Here is a 22,882-nt window from a genome sequence, read left to right as displayed (position 1 = left end):
ATGACTAACGACCAGGTAGCAGTAATAATCTCTTTCATACCAATCGTCATAAACTGGTTGCATTCCGTCATCCAGGGTTCCCTACTATGTCACAGAAAGCCAAATCACTGTTTTACTGGCCTACAATGCTTACAGATATAAAAAGCACATAACTAATTGTAACACGTGTCATGAAAACAAGGGATACACTAAGACACCTGTCAGTTTAAGGGCCTATCCTGTGCCAAATCAATCCTTGAAAGAATATACTACGTAGAATTATTAACAGAATTACGAGTCTGACAGAGGGAATAACACTTCTTAGTGTTAATAGTTCCTTGACACGTTATATAGAATTAATAGCACTAAAAACAAACAGCGCAATTGAGTGCGTTAGGAATATTTATGAGTGCTAAATCAGTAAACATGGAATTCAACACATGATAATCTGACTCGGGTGGTGTAAATCAATAATCTCCTTAACTCGTGTGAATTCCTTTCCATTAGGAAAAACCAATAATATATTTATCACCCAGAGTCAATCGGTTTGGTAGAATAACGGATAATTAAATAGGAAGTGTTAATGTCTTACGAGTTACAACTCGTGATATTGGATCCGAACTGGTATTATAGCGGTTCTCGCGGTTTTAAATACCTTTATCATTTATATCTTGTATCTATAGAATTGATGCCGCAAGTAGCCTTATACGGTACGCCGCTAGAACACTTTTCCACATATTCAAGCCGACCATTAATTTTATCAAAATATATATAAAAAAATATATAAATAAATAAATATAAAAAAAATAAAATAAATAGGATACAAGTGGAGTCAATATAATACACTCCGTAAGAAGTCGGAAGGGTTACAAATTATAATAAAAAAGGAATCACGATAAAATCAATAAGCAAAACGTAACCATAGGTTAATTAAATATCCAAATATATATGCGTAAAGATTTGAACTCTAACTTAACGCTTTAGTAATGACAAATAAGCTAAAAGTTCAAACACATATCAAAACCTAATGACATATTGTCTGTCCCGGTGATTTATATTCGTAGTCAATGAGAGAGAAAAAAAATAATAATAATAAATAAATAAAATAATATGAAATAAAAGAGATTTTAAAGTCAGGAAGTCTAGAAGTGAAAATGTATATCTATGCGAATAATCTTATACGGGGCAAATAGTATATATAAAAATTTGTATGGAAACCCTTTTTTCATTAGTTTTAATAAGGAATATTTAATTTAACATAATCATGCAGATTTCCAACTTGAAACTAATATATTGTTCAATTTTGGTACTGTTTTTTTTCAGACATTCTTCTCATGTGGGTCGAGTATTAAAAAACAAAAAATTTATCCTAAAGTCGTATTTATTACAGCAAGTAACGTAACTCTTAGCTGGCTGAGAGCAATCTCCTGCCAAGTGACGACGTCATCATTGCCGTATCAGCATTTGTTCCTTTTAACCTCAATAATCTGCTTACACAGGCTTCATCTGTGTGTCGTCTCTGCTTGCGAAGCAGATTGACTGGAGAAAGGAATGCTTAGCCCGAACTTCTCATGGGCAAGGCAGACGTGTCTATCCGTATGCGCAATGCAACTTTAGTTAAGGAGTTGCAATCATTTTAAAATTAATAACAAAATAAGCAAATAGAATTTCTATAACAACAAAATGAATTAATTTTTTCTGAACCTCATAGACATTTAGAAGTATCAAGATATGTATATGAAATATTTACTTGCAACATTAGCCGGTTAAGTAAAACATTCATGGGAAAATGTCACATTTTCTTGAAAAACCCAAAGTTTATATAGAAATTAGTTACATAGTGGGTTTTTTCGTTGCATCTCCTACCTATTAATAAAGTTTTTAAAATTAACCTCAGAGGATGCGCGCGAGAAAATTGAATATGAAACTTTTGTTAGGGCACATAGGATCAGATTTTATCACAACTTAATTTCAGTTAGCATAGAGAAATACAGAATCATGATTAATCTTCTCTTTGACTCTTATGTTGCCTGGCAATCTTACAAATAGCTCCGTTTTCCACTTCTTTGTCTAGTAACTTACTACCAGTAATATAGAATTTTCTTTGGGATTCGTATTGATATCTGTTTATTTTTTATAATTATGGATATTTTTACAGTCATCATAGACCTGGATAGGTTCACTCATTGTTAATGCCATGGATAAAAAAGTTTGTACAGCGGACTCTTTTGAATTCCAAAATATCAGCGAATTCATGTGGGTTAAGTCTGGTCTAAATGGCTCTCTTCCCTCCCCTGTATTTGGATGTCGTCTGAATTTACTTTGCCCTTGTGACAAGTATAATTTCACTTGCAGGCTGATTAATGGAACCTGGTTACAGTATCCTGCAGTACGAGAGTTTCACATCGCAACTTCAAAAAATCGTTCGTCGCAGCGGACGACTACAGTCAAGAAACAACCGCCTACAATGTGAAAGGAATTTCTTGGACTTCTTCGACCGACACCGTATCCCGTCGTTAATCTCGTTTTAATGCGGAATGCTCCTGCGGCTGTCGGAAATCGACTACGAAAGGGACATACTTCCGACAATTACGACCCGAAGGATATTCAACTCTACTTTGCTGGCGAAGGACTCGTGCTGTGGATGATTTTATTCATCGCGAACGTAATCGTGTAGCTTAGGATGCAAAGAATAAGTATGAGCGCAAAATAGAACGTTGGACCCGCCCAGGCAAATTTTCCCCTTGTTTTAACCATTGAAATAGGCCGTTTCATTTGGCTATAGGTGGTTGTCTGGAACTGTGTAATGGACGAAAAGTTGTTCGAACGCTAGTTAAATGTGTGGTAGTATAACCTCGGTCATGTATCCTATATATATAAAGTATCATGTATCCTATATATAAATGATCATAAATAACAGAGTCGAAATATATCTTTGCGTGTACGCAATAGGAATCTATTATATAAATGATCATAAATAACAGAATCTAAATATATCTTTGCGTGTACGCAATGGGAATCTATTTAAAGTGCACATATATTAATCATAATTATATGAATCCATATACATATGTATAAACAAATCAGGTAGCCTTTAATCAATCTGTTACCTTTTATCTTACCAATATCTGCAGTTATATATGAGTTAGTATATGGATTAATGAATCAGATATATAACATTTAGCATAAAAATCAACGAATCAATCAGCATAAACATTAATAATTTTATCAATTCATATATGAAATTTTTTATCAGTTAAAATATGATTTTTATCATGTTAATCTTCATTCTATGCAATTATCAGAGTACATTAGTATTTTCTGTAGCATATGTATCTTAATGAGATGAAGTGAAAAAAACTGTATCTATTATGATATCACGTGATCACTATTATTTTACAATATCATTGTTTATATTTATTACTTGAATCAATTTCATGTACACCATGAATTTTTATTACTTATATATATATATCTATATATATAATTATATATATATATAGATATATATATATATATATATATATATATATATTATATAATCACATAGTGTCTGTATCACACTCCTATAAGTCAAATGCAAGTCAAGTTTGAGTAATATTCAGTAGTTGGTTTTGGTAGCTGACCGAGCTAATGTAAGTGTTTACATAATAAAAATATGGAATGTTAGTCCATATATATAAAAGACTAAAACTAAAGAGGTCAACCAGATTGCTTGCAGGAATGTGATCAGACTAGAGACGCTAAAGATGACGTATACAATAAAAGTAAGCTAAGATAACATGCCGTCACCTGTAGTCATTCATTTGTTTATAAACCTTAGTCCAAGCTCCCTGCTTGAGACAACTACCGCGACCTATAATTCAAACGGCCTACGTGATCTGTAGCGTGTCTCATTTTGATTGTGTGTTCGTATGTAACTATGTCATCTGATTGTATGTTCATATGTTCGAGCTACTATCTGCTTCCTTCATAACTGGTAACCGAGATGGTAGTAAGGCAGAACAGAGTTAGCTATCGTCATTAGAAGACCTGTATCTCTTTACCTAAGCTTTATCATGTAGAGAGAATAGAAGTAGCCATCATCATTGGCAGAAGCGATCAAGCTATCGTTATTAGAAGACTTGTACAATCATACCTGATCTTCACCATGTAAACTAAGAAGAATATATATATATTTTTATACTTTGTGTTTTCTACAAGAACCTCCTCACCGAATCATCATGAGTTTAACACATCGTCGTCATAAACAAGAAGATAATCCTGACTTCGTAAGTGATCTACAAACCCCAAGACACTCCATTGAAGATGGAAGTGCAATACCAACCGACTTAGCGTAAGATTATCGCAAGTCTAACATTACCTCATAGGGCGCCTTATCATACAAGGCCCAAGCCCTAAAATACGGACAACCACCGGCCTAAACTGCACATGCATCAGATTCCTTCATTCAAGAAGGCTGTCTCTACAGTGCTCTCTGTCTCCAAGCAAGAGCAGCTGATACAGTATGTAATTCACTAACACATCAATTCATACCTGTAACATGGCTCAGCTACCTATGTCCTTTGTGCACTCTTGTCGCACACCACATCAGCAACTAATGCACAATGTATCAATTTGCCACATGATTTAGGGCTACCTCCGTTGCTGGAGCCCTTGTGCCTCGCCGGATGCACAGAAGTTTAAGAACTCCTAGCGCACAAATTCTGATCAGTATGACGACGAACATGACCACTATTACTGGAATTGTGTCACTAAGATAAGCAGAACTCGACGAATAATTGTAGACGCAGGTCGAGTGCGTAAACCACCTCGAAACAACTCAGCACGCGTCTTTATTCACCGTCTGTGACCCTCATGAGTGTATCCCCCTCGTCGCAAAACTGTAGATTCAACATTTTCTACTGAAGGAAACGTGGTCACCACCTCGTTGTCAAGGAAATATCCCGTGACTTCCATGCAAGTGCTACTCGCACCCGCCTCATAGAAGATTGTAGACTCCTGATTTATCCCAGAACGTATCCTGAGACGATATACTGATGACATCTCATCCGTTGCAAAGGCAGTCCATAGAATCGCCATTCATGTGTAGACTCGACTCGACCTCTGGTACTGTAGAACAAAGTCGTTTCCATCACCACCATCACGTGAAGTTGGGAATTCTCTAAAGTCATCGTGTGTCCGTATTTAAAAAGTCTACATGATCATAAAATAACTAGTCTTGCTTTACCCCACAAATCTGTCATTAATTAATATACTCAATCTCCTAGTCAAATATTAAAAATTCCCCACTAAACAAAATATAATCTTTACCCACTGAATCCTCACAAGTAATCCCATATCTGACTAACACTTTATCAAAAGAGAACCCATAATGTCTAACAGCAAAAAACCCCTTTTATTGTCTATATAACTAACCTCGATGAAATATAATGCCGAACACCCCTCCTATCTAACTCACATCCCCGACAAATTATGTCTGCTATCTAAAATAGAAATGCTATCTAAAGCTTAACACCAATTACGACACCTCTCGTAGGAAAAGAAAAAAAGAAAAAATGATAATAACAACAGTAATAAGTGAACTTTCCCCCATTACAAAGCGCACATAAGAGAAAAAAAACAATAATTCAACATCTTCCGCAAAATGCAATATGTACTGTTACGAAATTTGCTACTGCAACAATCCCATCGACCAGAAACGACCGGAAAACAACCCCCTTACAAAGTACATCTCCGTGGAATGCCATAGTCAACAGAGAATAGTCCAAATCTCCGAGTAATCAACTCCAAAGGAAAAAAATCAGCAGCCGGACTCATCACAGCATTATCAGCAAAAATCCACCTGTGAACACCTCAGGTGCTTCGAACCGCACTATAGATTTGTCTAGTCAGACTTGCAATGCCAGAAACCATTATGCCCCAAATATCATACACACAGGAATGATCACATGTTTATCATCACGTTTCTCAGCTAAAACAAAAATTCGCCATATTTCCAAACAACTTCTCACGTAAAATATTAACCTTGGAATCTTACGCCAAAATGCTGCAGATTTGCGCATAATAAGAAAAAACAGTAGAAGGAAATGAAAGAGAAAAAAACGTGAAAACATTTCACCACCAAATTGAAAAAACCAGACAGGAAGAAAAAAAGAAGAAAATGCAATTGCACGACAGTATATTAATCACCACAACCAATTCTTTTCAATTTGAGATATGTGTTAACCTTGACCGACCTGTTTTTTCCTCTAAGACTACAAATCTGTATCCAATTTTTTCCCCAATGACTTTAAAAGGACCTTCGAACTTCGGGCCTGATTTGTAGATCAGTTCATTTCTCACGTTAAGCTTTAAAAATACCTTGTCTCCGACACTGATCTTGGGATCAGATGTTTCACTAATACTTTTCTGTACCATGTCTATGGTTGTGGATTCGAGATTATGACCGAGACAAGCATATCTCTCTCTCACTGTGGATACCAACGCCTCGATCGTATCCTCCCCATAATGAGGTATAGTTAGCAAATCAAATGTGCCTCATGCTGGACAACCAAACAAAGCTTCAAATGGGGACATTTTAATGGAATCACTAACCATAGTGTTAATACTATGTCTAACAACATCAACATATCTATCCCAATTCTTATCATTACCACCTAAAGTTTCCCTGAGCACACAACCCATTAGCCTCAGCTCTGTATGGAATAATTGTTACTTTCTGTATCCCCATGACTTCCACTAAACATTCCAAAGTTTTGTTTACAAATTCTCTACCATTGTCGGTCAACAGAACTTCGGGGGAGCCATATCTGCAAATGATGCTACTGAAAAATGCTACGGCTATTTCTTCAGCCGTTTTATGCTTAAGTGGGAAAATTTCTACTATCCTTGTAAGTTCATCTATTATTCCTAACAAGTACTTGTTTGCCTACCTAGACTCACAAAAATTCCCCAGGATATCCATATGTATTCTCTGAAAAGGTCAACTCGGTATAGGATACAATCCTAATTTGCATGAAGTTATTCTTGCAGGCTTACATGCATTACACACTGTACAGTTTCTCACAAAATTTTCCAGGTAATAACACAATATCTTTCCCCATGTTTTTCCAAATGTATTTAGCACGAACCTCATCATAAGTTTTTTTCTATTCCCAAATGTGGACTACCAAACCTGCAATGAACTATATCCAAAACCACTGGAATTAGGACTTTCGGAATTACGATCTGTGTCGTATCTCCTTTACTTTCACTGGTTCTCAATTTATATTTAATTTTCCTAACCAATAGATTACCTTCTAACTCCAAACCTGGAAAAGGCAACTTATAACGTTTCCTGACTAATTCCCCTCTAAGAAATGCTTTGGCGTTTGCTAGAATCTTGCTCTATTAGAGATATATCCCTTTGTATAGCCTTGTTAGTGACTTGCACAACTTGGAACTCTTCCGTGTTGTAAAAACTCCTACTATGTTAAATTTACCCTCTATATATTTGAGCTTTGCATCAAAATCTCTGATAGTTAAAAACCATCGAGCTCTTTTAGGCGACAAATCGGGTTTATTAAGAAGATCTAATAATGGCTTGTGGTCTGTAAGAACTTCTACTTTATTCCCCATCAGTAACATTTTGAAATGAACCAAGCTCGACACTATCGCAAAGGCTTCTTTATCTATGGTAGCCATTGATCTCTAGTTGCTGCCCTTTGCCCTGAACTTCCTGCTGTAAAAGGCTATGGGATGGAATTTCCCATCAAATTTATGCATAAGGCAAGCACCTATACCTTCCTGGGTGGCATCGGTCACTAATGTAAAAGGTTTGCTAAAATCTGGAAACTTCAAAACAGGGGGATTCATTAGCGGATCCTTGAGCTTTTGAAAACTCTCTGCCTGGAGTTCCTTCCATTGAAATTGAACATTCTCCCGCAATACATCTGTTAGGGGAGCTGCTATATTAGAGAACCCTTTCACAAGCCTCCTGAAGAAACCGGCGATACCCAGGAATGACTTAATCTCTTACTTTGATCTGGGGGTGCGAAAATTCGCTATTGCTTTGACTTTATCGTCATTTACTCTAACCCCTTCCTTAGATATGACATGGCCTAGATATGTGATTTGCTTTTTCAAGAACGAACACTTGGCTAGCTTAATTTTCAACCCCGCTCATCTAAGCCTCCTAAGTACTTCTGTAAGCACTTCCAAGTGTTGTGCGATCGTGTCTGTTGCAACCAATATGTCATCCATATACACCAAAACATTTTTGCCCAATAACCCGTGCAAAACTGTGTTCACCAATTCCTGGTAAAAGTCATCGGACTGCCCGATAAACCGAAAGGCATTTGCATAAATTCGTAGTGTCCCTTGGGCACTGAAAAAGCCGTATATTCTTTGCTACTTTCACTAAGAGGGACCTGCAAAAAACCCTGCGCCAAATCAATTGAGCTATAAATATTATGTCCCCCGATTTCAACAAAAAGATCTGGTATGCACGTGACTGGGTAGCGGTCAGGGATCGTCTTTTCATTTAAACGTCTAAAATCGACGCATACACGGACAGAACCGTCCTTCTTAGGCACTGCTAGCTAGGTCTAATGATTCCTTTTTCCTCCTATCTATTGACTTCTTTCTCTACCTGTTCTCTGATTTTGAAAGGTATGCGGTATGCAGGAATATAAATAGGTTTTGTGCCACTCTCCAAATTTACCTTATGCTCTAACACATTAGTCAACCCCAATTTATCACCTTGTAAGGCTACCGTATCCCCAAATTTTGCCAAGAGCTCGCTTATCGCTTCAACATGTTCACTATAATCAGCATTAGCTAAATGTTCTCTAAATATTCATTTCCTTGATTGCGTCTCTGCCTCTGAGAACTCAGGTTTCCTCTCTACGATAGCCACCGAACCCGTATCACGACTCCAATCTTGGAAATCCAATATATATGCATTCCTCTGGTATCTCCTAACTGTATCATTACAGTTTAGTAATTCTAACCACGTGGTCCCATCCATGGATACACTGTTCACTGATGCCGTGCTAATAACCCCTCTAAGCCTCTCGCTATTTTCAGTAACACACATATCCGTAGGTTTTCTCACTTCCCTCAATTTGACTTTTACCATAGTCTTTGAAACGGGTAATAACACAATATTCTCTGATAAAACACCTCTATATTTGTGGTTAAAATCTCCCCTTTCCACCACCCCATACACATTACCACCCTCAGTCTCTATCCAACATTGTTAGTATCAGAAATAACATCAATATTAGTATCTACATCCCTATCCATAATATCATCACCACAATTGTTATAGCCGTGAACTCCAATAGAATCCCCGCAATTATTTCCCATATCACCATGCACATCTCCTTTTCCAATAATCTCCATATCCTCATAAGGAAGAAAAACACCAGGTATTTCGACTGTTATCCCATTAACACCCATATGGATAAAAATCTTGTGTCTCCTACACGCAGGATGACCCAGCAAAAGTCTATTGCCCAACGCAATTCCTTTCATTACCAAATATGGTTCTGTTAGTATTCTGTCACCGAGAGTAAACTGCATTTGAACACAACCCAGGGTGTTTAATCTATGGGTTTGCACATCACACACTGTCTCCGTTGAGGGTTGCAAAGGGTAATTGGAAAACATGGATTGATACTAATTATAGTCCATTAAATTTATAGACGCTCCTGAGTCTATAAATATCGGGATATCCACATCCCCTACTGTTCCATAAACTATACGCCTGGGCTCTGGGGCGTCCCCCATGAGACCACAATGCACATACTAATCACCTGTACCCTTTTTGTTGATCGGCCTTCCAAAAATTTCGCCGATTCATTTGCCCTCTGGTTTGACCCGCCTGGGAAGTCCTCACATTATAATTACCAGAACCTTGAGGTGTAGGCCTCGCATCTCTCCGTATCTGAAACGGACAAGATTGCCAATAGTGATCGGTACTCTTACACATTCCACAATATTTAACCCTACACAATTTCTTTGGATGCCCTGGTTTATTGCAGTTGAAACAGCGCAACTGCTGTTGCCTTTGATTGATCGATCTTTTGTTATATTCAACTTTTGCACACAGAGAGGAGAAAATTCTGTCTCTCTTTGCACCTCTCTAAGGAAGCTCTTATGTTCTATAAGATTCCCCGATCTCAATAACATCAATGTATTTATATGCACACAAAACCCAATCCAGAAAAATCAATTCAAACTTTCCCCCAATAATGGATAACAAAAAACAAACGCGCCCCGTGCCCCGTATATCATCCCACGAAAGCAACAACAAATAAAATAGGGAGGGGATAGAAAAAGGAAAAAAGATGCAAAACACTTACTAAGCGATCCAACCTAGCGACAAGATCCCCGTCACCCAGACTCATACACACAAACTCTCGCCTCCCCCCCTCTCTCTCTCTCTCAGGGCGTGACTCACAACAACCAAAAACCCTCGCTCACATCATTACAATGTCCATCGAATTTTGAGAGACATCAAAACAAAAACATCCTTCGATTAAATTCACCGTAGACAAAAAAGAATAATAACAACCAAAAAATAAATAAAAAAGGAGAAAAGAAGAAAGAAAACTTGAAAATACACTCACATCTTCATATGACTGGAAACCAAATTCCTATACACATTGCAAATATGTGTAGCCTGTTCACACACTCATGAAACTTTAATATGCCAAAAATTAAACTTTATCCCCTCACGTTTTAAAACACTGGTTTTCATGAATCACTAACTGGCCAACACTGAGATGCAGAGAGATACCCGAGTAACCCGACGCTTTCAACACCGCATCAAACAATTGGATCAGCAAAAAGAACCCCGAGTTGCCTGTGACATGATTATAACCCCTTGTTCTACCAAAAAATATATGTCTAACTAGTCACCAGTCTCTTCGTTAGCATACCTATAGCCTATAAGATATATAAAAAGCTTGTTAAACCGCTGCATCCACTCTTACACCCCCCCCCCCCCCCCGTTTTTGACAAAACTACACAAATTAACAATTCTTAACTGTGGCAGCTGGCAGCACCCTCTATCTGCAAGCATGTCACTAGGCTATTAAGCTCACATAAATACAAAATAAACTATTTATTACCCAAAGCAGATGAACATAAAGTAGAGTGAATTGATTAATAAGTCATAGTGATAAACCCAAGTCTGTCCCACAAAGACAACTATTCAAGTTATCATTCCACTCTCCTGGCTAAGTATTCACTCCCAGACTCAAAATGTCAATTGTTACATTGTATTAGTCAAGTTATTGAGAATCCAAGGCTTCTAATATCATGGTATAGAGCCCATCTGTAATAAAGATATATAACAATATTAAGTAAAGAGATACATTTCACACTTCTCTCTTTTCAAAGGCAATATTAAGTAAAGAGATACATTTCAAACTTCTCTCTTTTCAAAGGCAACTGTTTCTAAGTCATTTAAAATATGTGCCTTATCTTCAAGATGGGGGTTTTCTCCCAACCTTGGCATTCACTCAACCATCTTTCTTCCTATCACAAAGGAATGTGTCTTTCCCCCAAGTGCCTCGATCAGTCAGACCTGTGACATCCGTACACACGAATGTACATACCCACCACACCTCAAAACTGCTCCTGGCAATAGTACGGAGAGCTACCAGCTTAAAAACGTATATGCATCAGATTCCTTCATCAAGGAGGCTACCTTCTACAGTCTCACTCTGTCTCCAAGCAAGGGCAGCTGACACATCAGTTCATACCTGTAAGATATATGTATAATATATATATATATATATATATATATATATATATATATATATATATATATATATATATATATACACAGTGGGTCCCCGTATTCGCGTTCTCTGGATTCGCGGACTCACTGATTCGCGGATTTCTCTCTGGACCATATCTACCCATTTATTTGCAGGGGATTCACTCATTCGCAGGATTTTCCGACGAAAATAATCACTAATTAGTGTATTTTGATGTTTATTTTCATGACTAAATACATTTTTATGATACAAAAATGATTTACTAATTTTCAAATATTAATTTTGATTAATACTGTATTAGTAAGTTCAATAAGTTTAAATGATATCACATAATAAAAATAATAATTCTCTCTCTCTCTCTCTCCCTCTCTCTCTCTCTACTACAAAGATGTATGTTTTTTGTATGAAAAATAAACGATTTACTATTTTCAAATATTAATAGTAATTTATACAGTAATAATATCAATTCATTAAAGAAAATACCATAGTGAATTAGTAAGATTTTAGTTTATAAGTTTAAAAAATTATGGAAGAATGAAGGAAATCCTAGTCTTCTTTCTCTAACTCCAGGTACTAAAACTGTCAGATATATCATGTTATGTGACAAGAGGGGGAGGAGCTGTTGTGTTGTTGCCATCAAGTGCTCATGAAATTTCCCTCTCTCTCTCTATCTCTCTCTCTCTCTCTCATTTACTGAGACTCGAGATTTTTTATAGTACTTGTACTATATGTTTTTAACACTTTCAAATAATAATAATAATAATAATAATAATAATAATAATAATAATAATAATAATAATAATAATAATAATAATAATAATAATGATAATAATAATAGTAATAATAATAATAATAATTATAATAATAATAATAATAATAACTGTAATTACAAAATTCATATTATGAGATAGTATTTTAAAGAAATACAGTACTAATCTAGCCATATCACTTTTAATTAAGGCTAAATCTCTCTCTCTCTGTGTCATAGTGGTAACTCCCTCCCTCTCTTTCGCTGGAAGTGTTATAAGTATTTTTTGAGAGAACAGAGAGATAAACACACTCTCTCTCTCTCTCTCTTACTGAGATGAATGAATTTTTATGGTACTAGTATGTAAAATGTTTATTGATAATTTCAGTTATTTAATAATAATAATAATAATAATAATAATAATAATAATAATAATAATAATAATAATAATAATAATAATAATAATAAAACTGTAATTACAAAATTCATAACGGTAGTATTTTAAAGAGATGAAAATGACCTTTCCATTTCACTTGTAAGGATAACTCTCTTTCTTACTGAGATGAGAGAATTTTTATGGTAAGATGCATGTGTTTATTATATTTTCAAATAATACATAATAATAGAAGTAGTAATAATACGTAGCTAATTTCAAATGAAAATTTTTCCCTTCGTCTTTTTCTGTATCAATTTCCCTACCTTCTCATAACTCCAGTGACGCTTGGAGCTGGGCAAGTAACAATGCCATACAATGGTTCAACCGAATTTATAGTTTTTATGGTAATCTCTCTCTCTCTCTCTATCTCTCCTCTCCTCTCTCTTCTCTCTCTCTTACTGAGATGATATCATTTTCATGGATCATGTATGATATAAAGTTTTATTCAATTAATTTTTATTTTCCCATAATAATACTTATATCTGGTCAATTACAAAATTAATTCATATGAAGTTACTTTTTAAAGTAAAAAGCAATAACTCATTTCCATTTCACTCTTTTTAAATAGTGTAAGGAAACAACTTATCTCTCTCTTTCTGTCTCGCTCATCCTCTCCACAAGCTACTTGTCATAGTGGGTAACTCTGTCTCTCATTGGCTGCAAGTTGTTATAAGATACGTATGTCAAGTATATACCTTTAAGGGTACCTAATGGTTTAGATTACTTTGAAAGTTGTATTTAATACAATCTCTAAGATTAATACAGTAATATGTAATAATTCAAGGTAAATTTGATGCAGGATGTTACACAAGGTATACATTTGGTGTTTCTATTTCTTCCTTCTTTTATCTCCCTCGCTCTCAGCAAAAGAATTGATAGACAGACAAACATAATTGTTCAATCCTCTCTTTCTCTCTTCTCTGGAGAAATATATGTATTTATGGGAGGGGAAAAAAAGTGTTGCCTACAGACGTTCATTTCAATCTGTTGAAATTGTAAGGAGTTATTCTCTCTCTCTCTCTCTCCTCTCTCTCTCTGCTCTCTCTCTCTCTCTCTGCTATTGGCTGTTTTTATATTTCTAATGGTAAAATGTTTAAGATGACTTTAAAATGATATTAATAATATCAATTCAATGGTATATTTGATGTAGGATAATACTTTAAGTAGACATTTGATATTTGAACTTTCAAGATAGGCAGATATAGGTATTTTTAAAGGGGAGTTCTAACTATTCGCAGGTTTGAGCTATTCGCGTGGGTGTCTGGTACACATCTCCTGCGAATACGGGGGGAACACTGTATATATATATATATATATATATATTATATATATATATATATATATATATATATATATATACCTTAGTTTTTTCATTTGAAAGGTTACTTACTGTTGACTGAAAAAGTATCCTAATTCTTGAGATAATTGTTCAGTAGACTTTCGGTAACCTTTTAGTAAACCAATAATAAATTCATTTCTTGAGAGTAAATGAACCTTTACTATAATGACCAGAGTCACAAAGTTTCTTCGGCGACTGTTTATGGACGGGTTCTCTGGCTCGATGTTAGGGGGCAATAGATTTACCAACAAGGAAAGTCACCAGTCTGTACACAAAGACGAAAGAACTATGAAGTTAATTTACAAATTTATCAGAAAAATATACCTACTCTCATTACTACACTTATATCTAAATATTTACATAATTCAGGCAGCCTTGGCCACTATGGTATCAGGACTGAAAGAAAAAAGGTGACCTCGTGGTTGCACAGGTAACACGAAATTTATCACTTGAAATCTAGTTCATCATTAACAATAACACGGAAATCTCCTTGGCACAGAGATCACTGATAATTAAATCACATGTTAAACAAATGCCCTAGATAAGTATTGAAAATTTCTCTATAAGTACTCACAGTTACGGTTGCTTGGTGGAAACTGACATTCCGGTGGACAACCCTCAGACCCGACCTACTCTCACGTCTTATCTCAAGCTAAGGTCTTTAGTGAAGAGAGCGATCAAGTTGTTGTTGTTGAAGATTAAACCAGCCTTGTGCTGGCACGGGCTCTTGCTCCTAGAACAGCCAGTAACCACTGATCGAGCTTGGGTAAGTGGGTTCCCGCTTTTATAGCACTACCAACTAGTCATTTTCTATAGTTTGATTTCAACTTTTTCACCAGGCCACTAACTCAATAAACTACTAAATAAAAAAAGCACAAAAACATCAAATAACTGTTTGTGATGCAGAAAATTTAAGTGAAATAATAAATTGATTCATAAACGTTTGCAAAATTTTGAACCATCACATTTTTGCCACCACTGGAGAAAAATTGGAGGGAAAGTTAAGGCCTCAAGGTGGAGTTCTTTATTGCAAAAAACTGTGCCCTATTTTTTTTGTGACAACCAGTACTATAATGCTATAGTATCATACTATAATGGGCGTAATGTCTGTCTGTCTGTCTGCCTGTCTGTCTGTCATTCAATCACGGCCAAACGGCTGGTCAGATGGGCATGAAACTTGGCAGGGTTACGGTGGGGACCCTTAAGATGGTTTGTAATGGGGTTTCATCCAACCTACCCCCCTCCTTTGTAGGGGGTGGGGGTGAGAAGGGATTCCCTGAAACGGAGCTGTTTCTGGCCATGAAACGAGGCTGGTTATTCCCGTAGACTTAGTTACTTTACGATTTTTCATACATAATTTCTGTACAACTTCACTGGAGAAAGTCGCGAATATTTCAGCACAGACACAATAGAAGATGAAAATTATCATCAATATCCGCAAGATTTTTTGAATAACTTAAATCCATCGGGATTGCCAGTGCACAAAAGTAAAAGTAATGTTGCTTTGGAATTTCGATCCTGCCAATGGACATAATAGAAAGGAAACTGACAGGTTCCTACTTTCTGCTCTCTTTTGGAAGGCAGAGGATCATAAGAGCATTTATCAGTAGCCATAATGCACTGACATACAAGTTGCGTCTTTGCAGTAACATAATGAAAAGAAAGATACTTTATTATTCGTATCACCGTGCAAAGTAATTGACAAAGAAATGAACCAATCAAGATCCCTGTTCTGTTGAATGAAAGTCACCGACAAGAGAGAGAGAGAGAGAGAGAGAGAGAGAGAGAGAGAGAGAGAGAGAGAGAGAGAGAGAGAGAGCCATTTAACGACATTAATGCACTACAATTTTATAATTTTATCTTGCTATCGAAAAAGGAGAGAGAGAAAGAGAGAGGAGATAATTTGTGATTTGAGAGCTAAGTAATCCGATAATCCCATCACCGTCTTCGTTACTTGACTTACATTGAGAGAGAGAGAGAGAGAGAGTCATTATTAAAAGAGGGTAAACAATAATGAATACGAACTTCCTTACGTTCATTGATCGTTCCTTCACATACTTTAAGAGAGAGAGAGAGAGAGACTATTTGTGTAATCGCCCTTATTTTAATATTGCTGAACAATAGTACATATAAATTTTTCACTTCTTCGCCCGTATTTTATCACCTATCGTAGATGGGTAAGTTTGCTAGTCTTAATAATTATAGTCGTCCTCCATTTAGAAATATTATTAAATTTTTACAATGAGAACGTTAAAAAAAAAGACTAGTTGATGGTCCTCAAGACCTCAACGCCCAAAGGAAAAGTCACAGGGCGTTCGACTTCGTTTGTCTGCCACTTGTTATACTTATCAGTAGGAAATACAGAGGAGGATAAAAATAGAGATAATGCAATAAAATTGGAATGTGAAAACATTATTAGAAACATAAATGACCAAGAATCATTATTAATATTAAGAGATTTTAATAGCAATGAAGGTTTCTTAGGCCACCAGAATACAGACAGAAACGGGGAAATATAATACTAGAAAAGACGAATGAGCCAATGCCTTCTTGAACTGACAGTTCAAGAAGGCATTGAATGAGCACAGGCTAATACTACTTAATGAAGATGACAGATACACTGGAGTCTACACATGGGAGAGGATGCAGATGAAAAGTATAATAGGTTTTGCTTTAGTCAATGAGAAGTTCTATGAAAATTTTGAGGAGGTGGTAATTGATGCAGACAAAAATAATTTTGATATCTCTGAACATAACCTAATTGCCATTAACTTGACATTCAAAAGACAGAACAGGAATCTCAACAAGAGTGAATGGGAGGAAGTCAAATACTTCAAAACAGATGAAGGTAGCCTAAATTACTTTATTCAAAAACTAGAAGAGATCCTAATAGATTAAGACATACATAGACAGCATCTCAGAAATGGACTTATCAATAAAAGAAGTAGCAGAAGACAAGTTAGTAAGAACATATAGGAGAAAGATGCTAGTAGAGGAAAAATGAGAAGAACAACCCCGGTTCAATGAAGAAATAAGAAAGGATATTAAGGAAAGGAAAGAGCTGAATAGGAAGAAAAGAAATGAGAGAAACAATGTCGTAAAGGAAAGTCTAGAGAAGAAATATATGCAAAAGACAAAAGAAGTGCAGCTATTAATAAAAGAAGAGATAACTATTTATGAAAAGAAAATAACACAAGAAATAAGAAGAAACAAAAATAAAGAGCTCTTGGAAAATATTGGTAAGTTAAGAAATAGACAAAAAACAAGAAAAGAAGTTATACAGTTATATAATGAACAAGGAAGCAAGCTAAATGAGGCTGAAACAAAGGACGACCTAGTGAATTATTGGAGAACTATATGGTGTAAACACGAAAATAAAATAAAGGAAATCTGGAATGAAATGGCAGAAGTAGATGATTCCATAAGAATTGGAGATTATAGATTCCCAAAAGTACTAAGAGAACACATGGACCTATTGATGGAATGCAAAAGGAAGATAATACCAATGCAGGAACCTCTGATAACCGAGGAAAAAGTCATAGCTTGCCTAAGTAAGCTCAAAGCAAAAAAAGCTGCAGGCCCAGATGGAATCAAACCAGAGCTTTACAAAGCATTAATGAATAGCAAAACCTGTATAGAAGTATTAGTTAGATGCTACAACAAGGAGCTAGAAATCAAAGAAAAGCCTGAATCTAGGAAGAAATCGAAAACGAAAATGAAAGAGAAGAAAAGGAAACCAAGGGCCAAGGGTCCAAGGCCAATAGCTTTATTAAATATATCATACAACGTATTTATGATGCTGATAAAAGATGAAATAGAAGCACACCTAAGATTGAATGAAGAAGATCACGAATGCCAAGCAGGATTCACAGGAGGAAGTAGGATTGAAGATAATATCCTTACACTACAATATTGTGTAGAAGAGAGCTATGGGCATAGAAAACCTTTAATAGTACTAGCTACCGATTACAGTAAAGCCTTTGACTCGGTAAAAAGAGAAGTTATGATCGAAGTCATGAAACAGTTCAAAATACTACATTCAAAAACCATATAGGCAGTAGCTAATATATACGAAGGGGATAGCACATTAATAGACCTAGGGGAGGGAGTTGAACAGGGAATGGATATTACCAGTGAAATTGGGCAAAGGGTACACAGGTTCTACATCACTTTTCAAATTGATGACATATTTAATAATTAGAAAAATGGAGGAGGAAAGGACAGGATTCGAAAATGAATGATTAAAGATAGGGACACTATTCTTCGCTGATGATGGGTTAGTATTAGCAAGAAATATAGATGAAATGAACAATATAAAGATTTTAATAGATTTAGGAAATAAATAGAGAGAAAAGCAGCATCGTTATTTTCAGTATGAAGGAAAAACCAGAAGAAATAGAGGGTATAAAAGTGTGGGAGAATATTACATATTTATGGATGAAGGTAAACGTTACTAAAAGTCTGTTTAAGCTACAGAAAAAGGAAATGATGGACAAAGCGCAGAAATTAGCTAATCTAACCTATTCAGTGAGAGAGAAAAGCTGTAACAGAGTACTTATAGGTAAAATATACTGGAAAAATATAGCTCCACCATCAGTCTTATATGGGACCAATGTAGTTAATTTAACAGATACAGAAATAGAAAATTTGCAAAGACTAGAGAATGGAGGCTATAGAAAAATATTAGGAGCTTGTAGAAGTACAGTAGTAGCCACATTAACGAGGGAGCTAGGAGTATCTTCCAGGAAAAGCAAAATTATAAATGGAAAGCTAAGTTATGTAAATAATACTATAAATGGACGGAAAGAATTACTGAAGAAAATAATTATAGATATGCAAGAAAAGGAAAGAAAATAGTGGAAAACAATGGAAAAGTATACATATGAAATTAAAATCAATTTAAGAAAACTAGAAAGAATGTCTAAAACAGAAATTCAGGACAAAGCCAGAATCTGGGACACAGTGGAGTGGAAAGAAGACTTGGAAAATAAAGTGACCGTGATTATATGTAAAAAGTTGAAAAGTGAAATAAAAGATGAAGAAATTTACGACAACATTTTAGGGTCGATACTTTTCTTTAGGGCTAGAACCAACTCATTGCACCTAAACATAACAAAGAGACACCACAATGGGAACACCTGCTGTCCCTTTTGTGTTAATACAGAAGAGGATATTTTTCATTTTCTTTTAGATTGGCCTTCAACAACCTTATGAAGAAAATAAAAAAGATATTGTTGGGAAATTCCTATTTAAAGAAGAAAATAATGAAATAAGAAAAGAGACCTTAAATAAGACGTGGAAAAAAGAGAGAAAAATAATTAAAGAGCTTAACAATTAAAGATAACTTACGATTAAGAGGCGCCGTTATAAAGGAATTGCCTCGACCCATGACAAAACAACCAACAAACGTTGACAGCGTCAAAGAACTGCGGAAGGCCAACTACTTGATTGTGAGACTATAATATGGGGTCTTCCTCAAAGAAGAAGGACAAGGACAGGGAAAAGAGTAAAGAGGACAGAAGGGAGAAGAAAAGGAAGAGGCGCTCTAGGTCTGGATCTCGCGAAAAGGACCGAGAAAATAGACATCATCACAGGTACGGCTGGAGTAGGATGTTAGCTAGATTACCTAGGAGTGGTTAGGCTATTTTTGTTTGTTTTGTTTGTATGGTGTTTTTCCGTTGCATGGAACCAGTGGTTACCTATTCAGCAACGGGACCAACGGCTTTACGTGACTTCCGAACCACGTCGAGAGTGAACTTCTATCACCAAAAATAGGGTAAAAAACCGTAGGGTACAGAGTGGACCATGTACGATCAGCGTGGACAATCCCAAAAAAAGTACATTAGCCTATAACGCGTCCTGACATTGGAGATGGGCATCAGTCGCAACTTGTTGTTGGTGAGAAACGGAGCTAAAGACCTCTACTCTCCTTTCGAAGTAAGTAGTATTTTCTCCAAAGTTAGAAATTAAGGCCAAATTTTAAGATTTAAACAGAGGGTAGTGAAAACGGTGTCAAACGTAGGCTTGTGCAAATCTCACCAAAACACGTTCAACATTTTTACTTACAACTCGAAATATTTAGAAGATTGACGCCATCTCGATGTTTACGGAGTCACTTGTGTCAATAAACTAACCATTTCCTGTGATAAATCCGCACAACACTTATACCCACAGACGCTGGGGCACTTTCATCACAACAATCGGAAAACTTTCCCTCACTGAGTAAACAATTGTTTTGTAGAAGACGATGACGAAGAGTGCACTTCGATAATTTTTTAGATAAATAGTAAAACATCAATATTTTACATATTTATGATGATTAATTTGAAAATATTCATTATTGAAAAAGTAACTCGATTCTGACTCAAATTTAAGTAATTATTTTTTGGAATTAGAACGTTCTTTTAAGTCCTGTATTATGACGTCACGACACCTTGACTTTTGTACCTATTGTAAATAATTGCTTTACTCAACTTTCTTGCAGAACAGTTTACCAGTTATTCATGCAGATTATCAGCTCTTCATGTAATTGGTATAATTGTAATGTGCATATATATCTTTATTATTTACTTTTTGGATATATGAAGATGTTTTACTGCCAGATTATCGTCGCCGTAGTGTGACGCAATCGTTTTCGGTCCCTGGGCCTCTGTTTTCGCATCATAAGAAATTATGGGGCCGAATTTGCAATGACCAGAAAGTCGTTAAAAGAGGAAAGTTACCATTGAGGGGCATATGTTTTGATTGAGAAAAATACAAATTTGTTCAATAGCTAGCTTGTAAAAAATACTTGATTACAAAAAACTTGATTGACAACTAAGCAGCATACCTACTATGGGTTTCAGAGACAGTGCAAACACGTTTTTTATGAATAGGACTTACCTGGCAGATTTTGCTATAGTGCATTACACCTAGTGCCGTAATTTATAAGGGTATCGTGAATCACTAATCGTAAAGAATAATGACACTTGTCCTTTTACCAAGAGACAAAAACTCCATTATGCAGAAATGGATACGAACATGCGTATAAAGCTCCACCTACCCTCTCCCCCCCTCCACCGCCACCCCTTTCCTTCTTCGTTCCTTCGCCTTTCCTTTTCTCTCTCTCTCACTCTTTCCCCCCCTTCACCGCACCTTTCCTCCTTCTTCGTCCTCGCCTCCTTTCTCTCTCTCTCTCTCTTCTCGTCTTCTCTCTCTCTGTTGCATTCGGTATGTGTTGACCCTCCAAACTGGGTATAAGACTACACACAAAACGTTGAAATTGGTAAAATTAGGCTATGTATTGGAAGTATATATACATAAATTTGTTCCGACACGGCATACAAACCTTCGGTCCTTTTACAATAGGAAGGTACTAGCGGCAGCTGGATAGGTCGTAAGCTTTCGAACAAGGGGTTCGGTAGTTAACTGCTTGTCCGACAGGCGCGCGCGCGCGACTGGGAGGTAAACAAACCACTTTTGCTTTCGGCCTCACAGCGAGTAGACGTGTGTGTTCGACGCTCTCTGCCCGCTTCTCGTCGTTTGCTTTCCTTGAGTATATGGTTGTGTTTGTGTATGAAAGAATCATTGTAAGTACAATCATTTCTCTTTATTCATTTAATTGTGATTTATTGGTCAATCATGGAATTTCCTCGCCTCGCTACCCCACGGAGACTATGCCCGGGTACCGAAGGGCGTAAATGCGGAAAGTTCCGCTCATTCCCAAAAATTGACCCACATATTTTGTGCGCTCGGTGTCGGGGGCGCGAATGCACCCGAGCCGAGCCCTGTGAAGTTGTAATAATTGGTCGGAGGCGCAGTGGACTTTGTATGAAGGCAGGAAGAAGCGAGGGCCTGCAAAGGAAGTCGTCGGAAAGCTCTCCCGCGACTCCTTTGGTTACGGACACTTCGTCTCTTTTCCTGCCGCCCGCTCAGCTTCCACGTTTGGCGCCTTCCCCTTCGGGGGGGGGTGGGGGGTTTCTGGGTCCTTCTCCTCACCTGACCTGTCAGAGTGGAGGAGGGCGCTAGATACCCTGACGTCGAGTTGTACTCTGGGTCCTCTATCCGTTCGTCTTCGCGCGAGCGGGTAGAGGATCCTGCTAATCACCCGACTTTTGCTTCCTCAGGTGCGGTTGCCGCGAATTAAGGACGACCTCGGACAGGTGTGGGCATCGTTGGGGCTGCAGGGCGTGCCGAGTGTCCAGGGGGGCTGCTCTATCATCTCGCTGGCTCAGTGGCGGTCACCCATGCAACGGTTACGACCACCACCACGACCCTTACAACACCTGGCTACGCTTCACCTCCTCACCTGGTGTACACCCCGCACGCGGTCTCTGTAATACCTACTACATCGGTGCATGGGCCAGTCGCCGTACCACGGGGGAGTGTGATGACGCCACCTGGGTTTGCCGTGCTGCCGCGACCGGACTTCGTGCCGTGCCGAAGAGCTCGCCCCTGGACCTCCCACCAGTACCAAGATGTCTGTTCCGCTGGTCCGTCCAACTGGACAGCCTGCACAGCCTGCCGTACCTGCGAGCCCGCCGTTCACGGACGTGACGTTGATGACCACTGCTGCCGTTACTGTACTGCTCCTGCCGTCTCTACTGCTGTTTCCTGTGATGCCTGCA

The sequence above is a fragment of the Macrobrachium nipponense genome, chromosome 1, assembly GCF_015104395.2.
Source record: "Macrobrachium nipponense isolate FS-2020 chromosome 1, ASM1510439v2, whole genome shotgun sequence".
Lineage (NCBI taxonomy): Eukaryota > Metazoa > Arthropoda > Malacostraca > Decapoda > Palaemonidae > Macrobrachium > Macrobrachium nipponense.
This window is presented reverse-complemented; position numbering follows the sequence as displayed.